At 40.0% G+C, this 16,240-nt stretch overlaps 1 protein-coding gene across 3 annotated transcripts in view; it reads left to right on the top strand.

The window, feature by feature from the left end:
- LOC127506738 (uncharacterized) overlaps positions 1 to 16,240 on the top strand; it is a 324,637-nt gene that overhangs the window by 272,860 nt on the left and 35,537 nt on the right. For all 3 annotated transcript variants that reach the window (XM_051883502.1, XM_051883501.1, XM_051883500.1), the window contains one exon: positions 1,884 to 2,068. The gene's annotated coding sequence lies outside the window, so the exon portion shown is untranslated. The remainder of the gene's footprint in view (positions 1 to 1,883; positions 2,069 to 16,240) is intronic.

The following is a 16,240-nucleotide window of genomic DNA, read 5'->3' as shown; positions in this document are numbered from 1 at the left end:
GTCAGTTAGCATATTATTATGCTCAAAAAGGCAAATCCAAGCAAAATCAAGGCTATTAATTTAAAGACCAGACTTCACACTTAAGTTACAAATGTTCAAGCCAGAATCAAGAATTCAGATACTGGAACCCTGGAAGAATTTTATCTCTGCAAGTTATTTTGCAGTGCTGAATAACTTATATTTATTATGTAAACATAAATGATGAAACATAAATGTGATAAGTATATATAGCTTTTTCATTTTGCAAACTTTTTTTGGGGGGCGAGACAGTTTGGTAATCTTTAATCTTTTTTGTTTATTTGGTTTGTTTTATCTTTCACTGCCATCTCTGAAACTTGCACTGCAAACAGTTTGACTGAAAGACTTTCCTACAGGATTATAAATGCACAAGCTGCTCAAGGGGTCCTCTTGTGGTGAGGAGAAGAATTACATGCAGTATTCTTGCTGTATTACAGGAAGTACAGACATAAGACGTTATTCCACAGTGCCTTATTGGTGAAGAACAATTTTATATTGCAAAGCTTAGTTAAACTTGTACTCCTCTATTCCTTTAGTTCTCTCCATGTTTCCTATTCTTTATTTAAAGTGTTAAATAGAACATTAATGCATTTTTTCGACAATTTTCGACTGCCTACCACCATTCTGTGGTTTTTGTTCTTCTCATTTAAATGTCACTGTATGCGCCACAACTATAAACAGAACACTGTCAAATCTTTCAGATAATAAAACACAACATAAATTATAATTATATCTCTCTCTTCATATTGGCTTGAATTCATGTCTCTCTTTTGTTCCATAAAGTTATACGATTTGATTCAATTTGCATTTCCATGACAGCGATGCAAACAAACACTTGCGTGTATTTAGGATGAAAAGAGCATTTTGCAAGGCAAAGCCACAGCACTGACACATCACGGTAGCAGAACATTTGCTTTCATGTCAACCCCAGACTTCATTTACATACCCATAACTCAATTAGGATAATCCCAGGAGTTTAACGTTCACTTTAAAATAGCCCTGTAATATGCACACAGAAATAAGTGGGAAAAGGAGCGTCTGAGAGTTTTTTCTATTCAGTTTGCCGTGAATGCTGTCATTGATTGTGTCATTTCAAGGAAAATGTAATTTCTCCTAAGGAAATTTCAATGTGAATAAAATAGGTTTTGTATATGCTAAAAATATAGTCTGAACTGTCATGCTGTGCCTTCAGATTGGAGGAGTGCAAGCATACTGGCCTGGTTTGGCTCACGCTCCCATTAGGGCGTGTATGTGTGTGTGTTGTGGCATCGGAGCTGGGATTGTAGGCAGACTTCATGCCCAACCCCACTTATAATTACAGACGGCATGCAGCTCTCCTAAAAAGAGTGATTTTCTTGACTGCCATGGATAACATTCACTTTGGCAACGGTGGAAAGCAAGAGACAGATGACAAGAGGGAGAGGGGAAACTCAAAGTTGACTCATAAGTAATGCAAAATATCCTCTTTTTTTGCACCGGTGCTGCATGGAAGAAGACATTGGCACATACGCAAATGTGTATGCGCTCTGAGCTGTGCCTTCCCATAAACCGACAGTCTGTTTGATGTCCCGTTTCCTACAGCAAGCCTTAATTAAAATGAGTTCAACAACACTGATCAAAAAGTGCGTCTAGCCCCTTTATTGTGCTTCCTTCGACTAGATCTGTCATAGCCTTCTCTCTCACTGTACTGGCAGTTGGTTGTGGTTGAAGGTTTGCTTTGGCAGATCACTGGCCTTCTCTTGGCTGGGACAAACTTTGCGTCCTGCTACTGGCTGGGAGGGAGAGGGAAGCGGCGGGGAGGGAAGAGGGGAGAGGTGGAGGCGTGGTCTCCAGCTGGTAATGAAGACTTCTCTTTTCATCCTCAGAACGTAGAATTGGAGTGCCGGGACTGGGGGCTGCACTGCTCGATTGCACTCTCTCTCTCTCTCTTTCTCTCTTTCTCTCTCTCTCTCCCTCTCTCTCTCTCTCTCTTCTGGGTCTAAACGTGCAGCACAGGAACTGCAGCGGCAGATATGAACCTCTCACTTTCCTAGACTTCACAAGCATGTAGGTAAGAGCTGCTGCTGTCATTCTAATGCCAATGTTAATGTTATTATTGAAAGTAGGCATTTGTCTGTCTGGCTGTCTGGATGTCTGTCAGCATGGGGGGGTCTGTGTCCTCATTCTAACACACACATTAATACACATACTGACTCAAAATATGCACTTGTAGGCAGCCTTTTAAACTCCTTTTCCTTACAAAACTCTCTATTTTATGCCAAGATCTATAAAAATAGGGGCAATACTAATGACTGTATTTATGGTTATGACAGTATAGAGAAGAAATTGATTTGCATGTATCAATGCTGAGGTTTACTTTATGTAAAGGATTTTAGTAGAGAGAAGTATGTAAAGTGTACAATTGTATGTCTTTTTTATTAAAAAGAAGTTTTAGCTAACTTGAAGTGTACAAATGTATATATGATCTGTCTATTTTAGGTGTGTGTATACACAAAATGTGGAGTATATATTAATGTGAATGTGAGTGTGTATACACACGGGCACATGTAAACATTTGTGAGTTCTGATACACCGTCAGGTGTGTGTGAATGAATTTGCATTAGCATGTTTATATGAGTGTGTGTGTGTGTGTGTGTTTATTTGCTGTGCTGATGGCCAGAATCTTGCTGAAGGCTTTTCAAACTCATCTGTGTAAATAGAGACTCTGGGATGGAGGGGAGGGGACGGTCCATCATCTGTCTCTCAGCCGCCTCTCTCCTTTGATCTGAGTCCTCTGGACATGTCCCTTCTCCCTGCGGCCCGCTCCAGATCCGGACCGGCCCGCTTTCATCCGCATTCTGAGGAAAATCTCTCCATCCGTGCACTTCTTCACCTCCCCCACTCACCTCTATTCTGAGTATCTCTTCGTCTGTCCAACCTCGTTTTACCTTAGAAAGGCCAGCTTGACCTCACACTCGTCATCCATCTGTCCATCACTCCAGCCATCCGTTTGTCTGTCTAATCTTCTGGCCAATTCATCCCTTCAGCTCTGGGATGAATACAACAAACCCCCTGCTCCCCTCTTGGGGTAATGGCTCTTTTTGAAACCTCCCCCGGAAAAATCTTAAGTGAGTTTCCATTAGTTTTTGTGCGGGGCCATGAGAATTATGGTTTCCCAAATGTTCTTCTGAATAGTGTACAGGAGCCTCGGCTAATTGAAAAAACACGTGCAGAGTGAAGGAGACGGACCTACTGTCACAAATGAACTTTCCAGAGCTGGCAGTGGAGGTGGAGAGAAAGAGGGAGAGTTTCATGGTTGTGTTTGGCTGGTAAAGTTTTGGTATATATGGACAGGGACAAAGGGATGCATGGACATAATAGACAGAAGGACTCAAGCACTGAGTGACAAAAAATCTGAGAGATAAAGGGACATATGGACCCAGGGATGTAGCATGAAAGCATTAACCATAGCTGGTACTTCCTGTCCCGGTGTCTCCTGCCTAACTGTCTTACTGACAGCAGCTGAGAGAAACTCATTATAGTCTGGATAATGTGTCTTCATCAAGTAAAGAAGTTCCTGTCCTGGACACTGGAGCAAAGGAAGTGGTATTTGGTTACTAAGCCCCACTAGATACCAGTAAAAACTCTTGTAAAATCTTTCTGGAGTCAATCCACCCATCCACACCATGAAGTACTTTCGACTTCCCAATGGCCCCAAAGGCCAGGTCACTGCAATGCAGAACATCCCAGAGTCAATCCTGCCTGTCCAGACACGGTCCAGCGTCTTCTGTAGGCTTATATAGGATTTGCGGTATCTTAGCTGAAAAATGCCAAGCAGTCTCTTGGGCTACATCCAACAACCTATATAGAGCATCATACCAAACAAAACAACGGGGGGGTTCTCTGTCTATATTCCTGGTGCATATGATTGTTTGTTTCACACATTCCTTGTTAACACTGTTACCGGGGGTCTACAGTTGGGTGGGCGTAACAATCTAGTCTGACCTTTTGACCACTGCCTGACGGTGTGTAACTCTAAACCTATCCAGTGGGGATTCCTGAAGCCATTGCATGTGTGCACGTGCAAACACATACAAACACACTCACACACATACAAACTCTGAGCTGTAATGGAATCAGCAGCAGAGCTCTTAACTTTAACTGCTCAGGAGATCAGCAGTTACCAATGCATCATTCCCTTAAAACAAATAAAAATAGTATGCTCCCTATTAGAATTTGGAAAACATTAGGCTCTAATAGTATTTTATCCTCTATTAACTCAAGTGGTGAGCCTTATAAAACCGGTCTTGATTAAATGTGATTAGAAAACCTTCCAAAGAAACAATTTGCACGTTTGGTTTGTGTCATGAAGGCGAGCATTATTATCATTACGATTGTTCATACTTATGGTTAATGATTTGAACAAACTCTTAACTCTATTATTATTAACTCTTAACTCTAAGTATTATGCTTTGCAAAGTAACTTGTCATCCAAAAAAAAAAAAAAAAAATGCTGCAGACTTGAATGATACGACTTGTTGGGGAGATGTGTGAAATCCACTTCTTCAAAATCAACTGAAGTAACATTTGCTGAGTAAGGACAAATATGTCAGAGATGCAGAAAAATTGGAGAGTCCTGATAAAGCTAATGAAGGGTTTTACAGGAAAGTATATTCCTTGGATACATGTCTCAAGTTGACTGATTCCTGATATAGGCTGCACATAAGTGTATTTTGTTTTGTAGATGATTTTGCCCAAGATATTTGTTGTGACACTGTAGAAAAGCATTATGGGAAATCTGCTTTCCAAATGCTTAACAGGGCATTATAATCAGGGATGTGTGTTTAGAATAGTGTGCACATGATAAAAATACAGTTTATGGATTTGGCCTCTTGCTGAGTGTATTTGTGTGTGGACGTGTGAAAGTTGTGGTACTAGTTTCGCTCAGTTATGCCAAAGAGTACATTTGCAGATCATTTATATTTAGTACAACACTTACCAGCAATTATAAACACACATAAATGAAAGGACACATAAATGAAAGGACACATAAAAGCACAAAGATCTCATCTTTCTCTCTCTCTCAGACACACACACATATTTGGGTTTCCATGTTTTATGGGGACTTTCCATAGACAATGATTTATATACTGTACAGACTGTATATTCTATACCCTAAACCTACTTATCACAGAAAACTTTCTGCGTTTTTTACATTTTCAAAAAAACATCATTTAATATGATTTATAAGCTGTTTTCCTCATAGAGACCAAAAAATGTCCCCACAAGGTCAAAGGTTTCTGGTATTGCCATCCTTAACATAGGGAATACCTAATCCACACACACAGAGAAATGTGCCTGCAGTTCCATATGCTGCCACATTTAAACTCAAGCAGAAATATAAACACAACTATATTTTCACATCAGAGGGGGCTGCTTTGAAAAATGTGTCAGCTTAATGACTAACTAGTAATGAATTAGTAGTGTTTGCTAAGACGTGACTGTCACCCATCCTGCGCTGTTTGTGCTACAAGAATGAATGAAATTTAAAATTGTGTAGCTTATTGAGGAGGAGTGTTTTATTACTTTTCTAAGCATTCAAAATGGCAAATGATAAAATAGTTGAAAGAATCCTATAAACATAGACTGAAAATGGACCTGAGCCATATCTAGACTTAGAGATGGACTCTTTTGACTTGGACCAGTAAGTAACCACTTTCAATCATCTAGCAATGACCTAGCAACCATACAGAACCTGCTAAGCAACTCATGACGAGAGATTATTCTTCAGAAAATCTGTTTTGTTTTCTTTGCAAAAAGAACATAGTGGCTTAAAGTTCAGATTCGGATTAAAGTGTGAGTGTCTAGATTTATACTAAAGTACCAGAATAGTGGGATGTCAAAATCTGAACTGTTTGAGGTCATTTAGTTGTGTGTATGTTTGTTAGTGTTTGCAGTGTGTTAATAGTGACTAAGAGAGTGAGGTAGATGAGATGCTATTTATTTCTTTCAGGCACATGGCTGGGGGTTTCAACATTCAGAAAGGCCTGTTTGAGGGAATCTCCCGTAAACTAGAGCGTTGCACATCCCCAGACACTCTGGCACTTGTCCAAAACAGCTGGCTGCTTCCCCTTTTTTTCATTTCCACTCTCTTCCGCCACATTCCTACTCTACTTTCTCTCCCTCCCCCTGTTTTTTCTTTTCCATACTCTTTCTTCTTTTTGTCGCTCTCTCTCTCAATCACCCTTCTACATCTCCAGATGTGGCATTGTTTAGACACGTTTGTTTTGCTCAGGCAGACAGCTGACCTGCCCAAAGCTGATGTCATGCTCTATTTAAAGAAGAAAAGCACCATGAGCTCTTAAGAGGACTCACAGTCTTGTCTTTCTTTTTGAAGACCAGCAGACCTGTGGAAATGGTTGATGAGCAATTCTGAATGGCTAAATGAATATGTTGCATAGATCTGAGCTGGTAACTGGAAGATTAAAGATTCAAACCCACAAGAGGCAAATCCATGAGCTCTCACCTTTGTGGCCTTAACAAAGATACTTAACATTTGGTTATTCCAGAAGGATTGTAACTGTAATACCTGTACTTTGAGTCACTTTGCCTAACTGTCTTAAACTGCTGTACTGTACTGAGCCCAACACCTCACACTGCACAGAGGAATGTGGTTTAGTTTGAATGGATGTGTGTGTTTGTGTTTGTACAGACTATGCAAACGCTTAATTCAGTATTGAATGATTTGTTTGCACATTCCTTCATATTTCTTGGAGAACACTTGTTTGTTAGATTGCATAAGCGTGTATTTATATTTAGTCTAAAAAAATCTTTGGCATTCTTTGTGCTACTTCATAGTTCATAGCTACTTTTTATTTTTAACTTTTTTCTCTTTCTCTGTCTCTCTCTCTTAGCTGTAGTAAATTTTTGTCTTGTGATGCTGCCTTAAAAAAATTGGCCAAAATGACATGTATCCGTCATGTATAAGGCATTTTGACAAACACACTTTGGCAAATTCCATATGAAGGTGAGCAACACCTATCAACACCTACTTATTTTATTTTGCATACTGTGTCCGTGTGGTAAAAATGAACATAAATATGTAAGGAATATTGTCCGCTGATATCATTTGGTTAAACTTGATATCACACTATTAAACATTTTAAAATAGCACAAAAGATTTTGAGAAAAAAAATCCCAGGATAATATGATTGTAGATGGCAAAATGACCATCATCTGTACATTTGGCTAATAGCTTTGTGAAAGGGCTTTTCGTTAAGGGACACCATTGCTCACTTTCTTTGGGAATATCCCTATTCAGTATTAATAGAAAATTGTTTTATCTCATTTAAAATTAATTCTTTCACCCAACATTTGCTATGTATATTGTGCTTGACTTGTTAGATTAGTTCTGTCATGACAACTCTCGGGATACTGGTATGGTAATGGATATGGCAATGTTAATGTATTTGGTCTTGGCGGAATAGATCTGCTACGCTGCTGCAGAGCAAGTACCGAGACTTGCTACTGCCAGTACATTCACAGACATTACTGTGAGCATGTAATACATACTGCTGCTGCACATGAAACATTCATGAATTAACCCCTGTAGCAGATCTATACAGGTGGAGCTGGGGAAGGTGGAGGGTTTCTGAAAGCAGGCTGCAGACTGCTAACAGCAACTCTACCGGTGTTTGAATGTTGAGCCGCAGCTCACTGGCCACTGATGCAACAGCAACCAATCAGCTGTGCTATGTTGATAATGATGTGATCGCTACCAATTGAGTTAAATGCCTATCAGCCTACGCAATCTAGAGTTACATGCCAGAACTAGGTAATAACATGTTAAATTCAGACTCTTTTGTGCCTTTCACCTGAAAAGTGTTTTTTATGTAGAGTATGTTTCCCCAAAATGAAATCTGTTATCATTTACTCACCCTCATGTCGTTACAAACCTGAATGACTTACTTCTGTGGAACACACACACACACACACACACACACACACACAAAAAAGACATTTAATCTCCATATTGACAATGACAAATGATGACAATTTTCATTTCTGGATGAACTATCAGTTGCTGCCAATGAAGAGGCTTTTTTAAGTCAGTGACATAAGAGGTTTTTTTTTTTAGATGTGATATAGAAGCAAGCTGCCTATGTAGACAATAAAAAAGATGGCAGATCACTAAGTTTTGGAACAGAGTTCATGTACGTGTTTTGCCTGTATCAACACTTGCATCCATTATAGTGCCTCTGTCCTGTTCAATGACCTTAATCTGGCCTTGTCTGTGCCACCAAGGCAATTCTTAGATGTCTGGGGAAACCACTGTGGCACTGCTTTAACCTGTAAATGCTGCTTGAGCCCAGCTGCTATAGTCAGGCCCTGATGTCACATTCCCCATGGGTGCGCCCAGACGCTGCAGTGTTTGTGCCCCAAACACGCATGTTTGCTGGGTCATAGTAAGCATCACAGATTCAAGCGGCTTATTCAGGAGTGATCCGTGGGAAATGGGAAACTTTTTTTCTATGCACAGATCAATATTATTATTTAAAGGACATTAAAGTGCTTGGAAAAGGCAGTTATCTGGTGAGAAACATCTAAAAATATTTGCTAAATTATATTGTATTTTGGTCTAAATGTTGATAGCTAGTTAGCTTTCTGTCTTTGATCCAGAAGCCCACATCACGTTCATGACCTTGAGCATCAGAAAAAGCAAATGTGTCTAGTTTAACAGTATTTGTAGTGCTATGTCATCAGTTTTTATTTGCGTATCTTTTTCAAAGTGTGCTCAAGAATTGTAATACATTTGTGTATATTGTTTGTCAAAAGCAAATGGAGTATGTCTAGTTTAGATAAACAAGTTGGTTTATCTGATGTGCACTGTAGTATGTGGTCTTCTTGATGTTAACGGTGCTGATATGTATCAGACAGCTGGTTGTGACAGAGGCACAACTACTAGCTTTTTATTTACCACCATCTCCTCAGCATCAATGCCACACATACAAAGACTGGCATCAGTAGGGATAAAGATAACATGTGCTCTTAACGGCTTAGTCAGCTGGTGAACGAGGTCAGGCGCATCTATGCTGAGCACTTCCGGCTGGTCGTCTTTGTTTTGAGGCTGTGTAAACACTGGCGCACACCAAACGAGACAAATGTGCACCACATAGCCATTTTGGCAAATCCTGTACACACCCTAGAGCAGCTCTCATTCATAAACATTCACACAGTTCGTGAGGAAGCACGGGGATGTGTGTGGACAAAATCTTTGAAAATGTCCCTTGATGCATAGCGAAACCACCACTTTGATTCTGTTCCCACAAGGAATCAAAGGCTGTCTTCAAATGTCAGTAGCTGTATTATAGAATAATTAGAACTAGGGTTTTCACATTTTTTGAAGAAAACAATGATATTTGCCTGTCACTGCCACATGCGTTGGACTATGCAATTGCTAAGGTGGTCTGAGTGGTTACTGAGCTGTATTTTGGTGCTTTACTTACCGGCTTAAGTCAAAACAAACCCATCCCAAAGTCTTTGACATTCATTACATACATCATTACATTCTCAGCTCTGCCACAAGTGGAGATATAGTGGACATCTTTCTCTATGGTCAGTTCACTTTCAGGTCAGCTATTGCCATGGAAAAGAACTTGCATCTGGGCAACTTGCAGCATTCATATCTGATTGCTTAGAAAAGCAGTTGCAGACTCCTCAACAAGCCACGTGGTTTGATGTGCAACACAAGTTACACACCGAATTTTGACAATGAGTTGTCCAAATGTTATATGAGACATTCACTAGCAAGTTAATGAGATGTCCTTGAGCATAAATGTAGATTCAGATTGCCAATTTCAGATTTGCCTGAGTAAATATTGCAGAAATAAACAAAATGTGATTGTCACTTTACATACTGTGTCAAGCGATCGTTTCCTGATCAGAATACACTGCAATGTGGACCCCACTTAAAGTTAATTGTCTGATTAAGCAAGACTCACTCACATGAGATCAGACTATCCAGAGGCTTTCTGAGATACTTGTATGCAGAGAGGTACATTCTAACAGTCACACACAATTCAATCATTCATAAATGCAGATTCTTGGCTGAAGTGAATCATGTGTCTATGACTTAGGTGATAGATTTGGAGCGTCAGTGTAGCATGCTTCATACATCAGCGCCAGTGATTTTGCGGGAAAGACTCAATCCCGGACTTCCCTCTTCTTTCAACTCTGTTTTTGCACCTCCATCTCAATGCTGTTTCATCTGTCCATCATTACTTTTATTTATGCATCCACCTGTCCTATGTGTGTACTGTAGACTAGGGGTGTCCAATTCTGCTCCAACACACCTGTCTGAAGACTTTGATTAGCTGGTTAAATTTTTTGATTAGGGTTGGATTACCTGTTCATCCCATTAGTGGTGCAGAAATTGCTTCCAGCAGCTTCATTACCTCATTTCAATTCAATGGAAAGAAGTTTCTTACCTACTATTTGTATTTCAGGTACTTGACATACTGACATATTTCAACTTAAATGATTAAATTTAAACTTATATTATACTTCTAGTCAAGTCAAGTCACCTTTATTTATATAGCGCTTTTTACAATACAGATTGTTTCAAAGCAGCTTTACAATGATAACAGGAAAATAATGCAACAAAGTTTGTTTTGGCCGTACAGCAGCTCTAGAAGAAAATAGTGTCATTGTCCAGCTTGAGTAAGTTCAGTGTTGATTAATTTCCATTGTAAAAAAGTTATTAACAGTTAATTTATCTATACAGCAGCTCTGGAGAAAACAGTGATGTCATCATCCAGCTTAGTTCAGTTCTCATACAATGATGTCAATGCAGGCAGATTAGTAATATTGTTGAATATTAACCCCCAGTTTCACAGAAAAGGCTTAAGCTAGTCCTAGACTAAAATGCATGTTTGAGCTGTTTTAACTGAATGTAACTCGCACTGACATATCTTAAAACATGTCAGTGACATTGTTTTGTATCAAGATGCACACCAATAATGTTTTTTTCTAGTGAACATTTATAAAAGCTACTTAAATGCCCTAAATGAACTAAGGCCTAATCCTGGCTTAGGCTAAGCCCTGTCTGTGAAACTGGGCCTTAGTGTCTCCTAATAAGCAAGCCAGAGGCGACAGTGGCAAGGAACACAAACTCCATCAGGTGACAGAATGGAGAAAAACCTTGGGAGAAACCAGGCTCAGTCAAAAACAAATGCCTCCACGTAGCACAAAACATCCTGAAATCAGAATGTGTCTTAATGAGGGATTGGGATTTGTAAGCCACCAAGGATCCACTCGAGGAACTTAGTGTTTTATAGAAAACAGTTACTGGCCGACAACATTTGCCGCCCAGTGGGTGGAACAAATCCGGGATCTGGTATGTGTTAAGGACGTTAATGACATGAAGATGCAACTGGAGATGCTCCAGCTGTGTGCAAGCTGAAAGAAAAGGCATGGAAAGAAAACGAGTTTACATAGCTGTTTTTATGACATTGCAGGTGTAGAAGAGCAGGAACAGGTGGTGGGAGAAAAAGAAAAAAGAGGAAAGGGACAAAGCGAACAGGTCTGATGGGTTAGAATACCAGCGGAGGGAGGGGTGAAATTGTAAAAGGGAAGGTTAACAGCAGAGGGAGGGAAAGAGGCCACACGGGTCACTTTCTCTTTTACCTCAGGCTAATGTGCAACCCTACATAGATGCATTTATGACAAGTACTAACAGGTTCTTCCTTGGAAAAGCCCTCATATTTAAAGTCCCGTATGTGGAGTGCCCTGAGGTGGGCTGACCAGGTCGTGAGGTCAAGGAGTGTGATTCTTCTTGCTCAAACTCAAAATGAAATCAAAATGGACAATTCTTATTCTTTATGGAATATATCAGTGTTTATTATAAATGATTTAGCTGTGCACATCATATTTTTTTAAAATAAAAAAAGCATGTTCCCTCATAAACTTTAATAAAAATAACTTCCCTTCCGTTGCAACATCTCTTCTCTGATGATGTGTTTGCCGGTATGAGGGCAGGACAGTAATCCCTTCCCTTTAGTAACCTGTCACTCACATGAGACCGCAGCAATTAGCAAATGATGATCCAACAATCCAATCAATTCCAGTAGTTTTTGTTGGCTTTCTTCTATTTACTTTCATTCAAGGGGCAGTTGCTGTTTTCTGAGGCGACTTATTAAGGACAGTCATTCTGGAGGGTTGTCATGATTAAAAATAACCATTACATTGTACAAAAATTAGAGAAAAAATTTACATTCTCAGCTCTGCCACAAGTGGAGATATAGTGGGCATCTTTCTCTATGGTCAGTTCGCTTTCAGGTCAACTATTGCCATGGCAAAAAACTTGCATCTGGGCAACTTGCAATATTCATATCAGAGTTTGCATTCTTGCATTCTGGCCTCAACGTTCATTCAAACTTTCAAAGTTACAATTTTAGGCTTCTCATCCCAGTATTGTACATCCCATACCAGGACGACTCTATCTGTGATCTGTAATGAAAATCTTTGCCATTTAGCATCATCTTGGCTTTTGGCTAAGCTGTATAGGCACAAGACCTTTTAATGTCCAATCTCCATACAATCCCTAGAAGTCTGATTTCCTATCAAATGTGTGGCTCTAAATAACCAAGGATATGAGGGGAAAAGCCTTTGTTATATGAACCATCTGTGACTTCTCAACACAGATGGCTCAGGATAAAAGAACGGGATGCTTCCGGACACACATGGGCATCAAAACTTCCCCATCACGTGATGTTGGTATGAAAACTTAATAGCTATCTAGAGGCTTCTGCCACAGAATAAACACTTTAATTTGTGAACCCTCAACATCTGATCAGACATCAATCTACACTTTAGTCTTTTGACAGTCCAAAGTGATGAATTGATGATTGCGGTTGTTCCACAATCTTGTGTATGTGGGTGTCCGTGTGAGTGGAGTGTGTTTTCCTTTGGCTGTTCTCTGAGACAGGACATTAAGATTAGTCCCAAAGACACATTGCTAAGATGACCATTTATGGTCACTTATTTTGAATTTGGTGTGTTAGTGAGGCCCTAGGAAGGGAAGATGTTTACCTACTATAATGAAATCATCTCATTTGAACAGCATTTTCATATATTTGTTGACCATTGAATTTTTCCAGGACTCATATGAGATCTTTGCTCTTGCATTAAGCCATATTTGTCATAAAAATTTAAATCAAAGGGAAAAAATAGCATACAAGAACTCTTCATAACTTTTTAAAGGTAGCATGTTATGTGTGAAACATAGCTCCAAGAATGCTAACTACATAAGTGCTTTAAAAGCAGCTAGAAAGGTGAAACTTAGACATAGTTTCCTCGACAATGGAAGTGTTTTGTTCACAAATGGCTCTATATGTGGTGCCTCTAATAGGAATGTTTAAACATGCTTAAAAGGTTTAGTGTTGTGACAGCTTCCATGATGCGCCTGAGCAGGGGTGGGTCTTTAATTTTTATCTGACACCCATACAGTACACACACAGAGTATGTTTGATGTCACACAGAGAGATCTCTCGTCATCTGTTTCTTTTGCCCTCCATTACTTTAAATCCCCAAATGCACTTCAATACTCAGTCTCTGTGACAGACTAAAAGATGGTGGTGACACAGGAAAAAAGGTCCATTTAGGTTTCTCTACTGCTGCTATGACAAAGCCAGTTCCTTCAGAACATGCTTCAGGAACCTATATTAGGCTTTATATAGGGGGGATACATTATAAAACTTCTAAGCATGGCACGTTAATATTATTTAGATGACATAACTTTTGCCTTGTGCTGGCAAAGTAAGTGGCCATCAGAATTATCGCTTAATGATTGTTTGATCGACTGCCAATGCAACCAGTTGACAGAGATGTCTGCTTAGTCTGAAAGCTATCATTTTAAGTTGCCACCTAGTTTATTATTTGCACTGCAACAAAGTAAAACTGAACGGAGTGGGGGGGTGGGGAGGGGGGACAGTTATAATGGCTGCTACGCCCCTGACTCTATCCTCCCTCTGATTATTAAATAGCATGCTAGCAGTCGTCTATTTTATCCTGCCCCTATCATTATAAGAGATATTCACCGGTACTGCTGAGGCGGAGTTTTCCACTCTCTCCCGGGGAGCAGGGAGCTCTGTGTGTTGCACTCAGCAAAATATTGCGGCTCATTCCCAAATAATTGCAGTGGTAAAAAAAAAAAAAAAATGACAACATGTGCTTTCAATTATTTGCATTGAGTTTCGACCCCTACTTTTCCTGCAGAAGTTGATTGTGATTGGCAGGTTATCGTTGGTGGTTGTGAATCATAGGGCAGCCCGCTTGGGCTCTAGTCTGAACCAGTAAGCACTGCTACAGTAGCTGCAGTCTGTGTCCCTATAAAGTGTCACGGGTCAGGGCGAAAGAGCCCTGTAAAAGGCAAAGGAGCGTGTTTCCCCTGTTGCAGCACCTGGGACAGGAGTTTTGTGAGATGATGGCAGCAGTAATGCATGTGTGTGTGAATGCTAAAGTCAGTAGCGTACGGCAATATGAGCAGGCCTAAGCTTGCACAAACGAAGTATAATGTTCTATAGCATTAAAATTGTACTCGTCCTGTTACTAGGGTCCTGTATGTTTTGATTAGTACACTGTTTTTAACAATAGGTCATTTGAGGCCAAAGTAGACATTTTTTTAAGCCATCCCTAGGGAGTAGGGGTGGGCGATATACTGGTAGACAAATAGACACAACCGGTAGAGATTTTTGATCACGGTTACTCTCACAGGATGTTGCTGTACAAAAGCTTATCGTTTGCATGCGTTTTTAAGCACTGCGGAAAAAATAACCAGCGAAAAGGGAACTCATTTCACTATATGTGTGTGCTATTGGAGAGATGGTTTCGAAGCGCTGACTAAGAGACACGCACATGAAGCCGCTGCTCATTGAGCACGTTAGGACTAAACTGAGTTTTTTTGCCGCCTAATTGGGCTGTAACAGTATATTGGATCTGTGTATTCGATCTTTAAGTGACAGTAGCCTAATAAATTTCTGTACTCACCCTCACGTCGTTCCAAACCAGTAAGACCTTCATTCATCTTCTGAACACAAATTAAGATATTTTTGATGAAATCCGAGAGGTTTCTGATCTCCCTATACACAGCAATGTCATAACCACTTTCAAGGCCCAGAAAGATAGTAAAGACACCAATAGTCCATGTGACTACAGTGGTTCAACCTTATTGTTATGAAGTGACGAGAATACTTTTTGTGTGCAAAAACAAAAATAACGACATTATTCAACAATTTCTTCTCTTTCCTGTAATTCTACAATGTTGACATTGTAGACACAGTGCAGTGTTTCCGGGTTCTACGCCAGAACGCCGGCTCATTATTGGCCAGCTCCTGCGTCAACATCACACGCTGCTCTTCACACGATGCGTCGTGCTGCTCTTGTGTACAGCGTCGGCCAATATTGAGCTATGTCAACAGCAATTTTTTTTTTTTTGTGATCTTGATATTGGTGACAAGAATTATGAAATTTCAATTGTATCAAAAATGTTAATGAAATAAAAAAACTTATTTAAAGCAAAAATAACATGATATATACAAAGTTCTGGCATGAAACTCTAATGGGCAGGCTAATAGGTCCTTTAACTCACCTGCTTGTAATCACATCATTATTTATAGGTCACAGATGATTGGTTCCTGCTGTATTAGTAGCCAATGTGCTTGCGCACTCAATCTTCAAATACATGATTAGCATTTGCCTAGCAGTGCAGCGCGCTTCAGAAACCCTCCACCTTCCCCAGCTCCATCTGTATAGATCTGCTACGGGTAATTCATGTATGCTATATTGTACAGCAGCAGCATGTCTTACTTGCTCACAGCAGCGTGTCGTGTATGTATTGGCAGTAGCAAGTTCCGTACTTGCTCTGCAGCAGCAGCAATAATCAAGAGCAGCAGCAGCGTAGCAGATCTATTCTGCCAAGACCAAACATATCAACATTGTCATACCCATTACCATGCCAAACACTCCAAGAGTTGTCATGACAGAAATATCGTTATCATGATATAAGATTTTGGTCATATCGCCCACCCTTACCTAAGGGTCACAACAGCAAGTATTTACCTAGCAGCCACTCAGAACACCATAGCAACGCCCTGGCAACTGGCCAGCACACCATAGCAACCACATAGCAACATGATATAAAACACTCATAACATCCTAGCACTGTAGAGGCAAGTTTTGCCTGAGC

The sequence above is a fragment of the Ctenopharyngodon idella genome, chromosome 24 (assembly GCF_019924925.1).
Source record: "Ctenopharyngodon idella isolate HZGC_01 chromosome 24, HZGC01, whole genome shotgun sequence".
Classification (NCBI taxonomy): Eukaryota; Metazoa; Chordata; class Actinopteri; order Cypriniformes; family Xenocyprididae; genus Ctenopharyngodon; species Ctenopharyngodon idella.
Note: the sequence above shows the minus strand (reverse complement) of the source record. Positions and strands in the feature narration are given on the sequence as shown.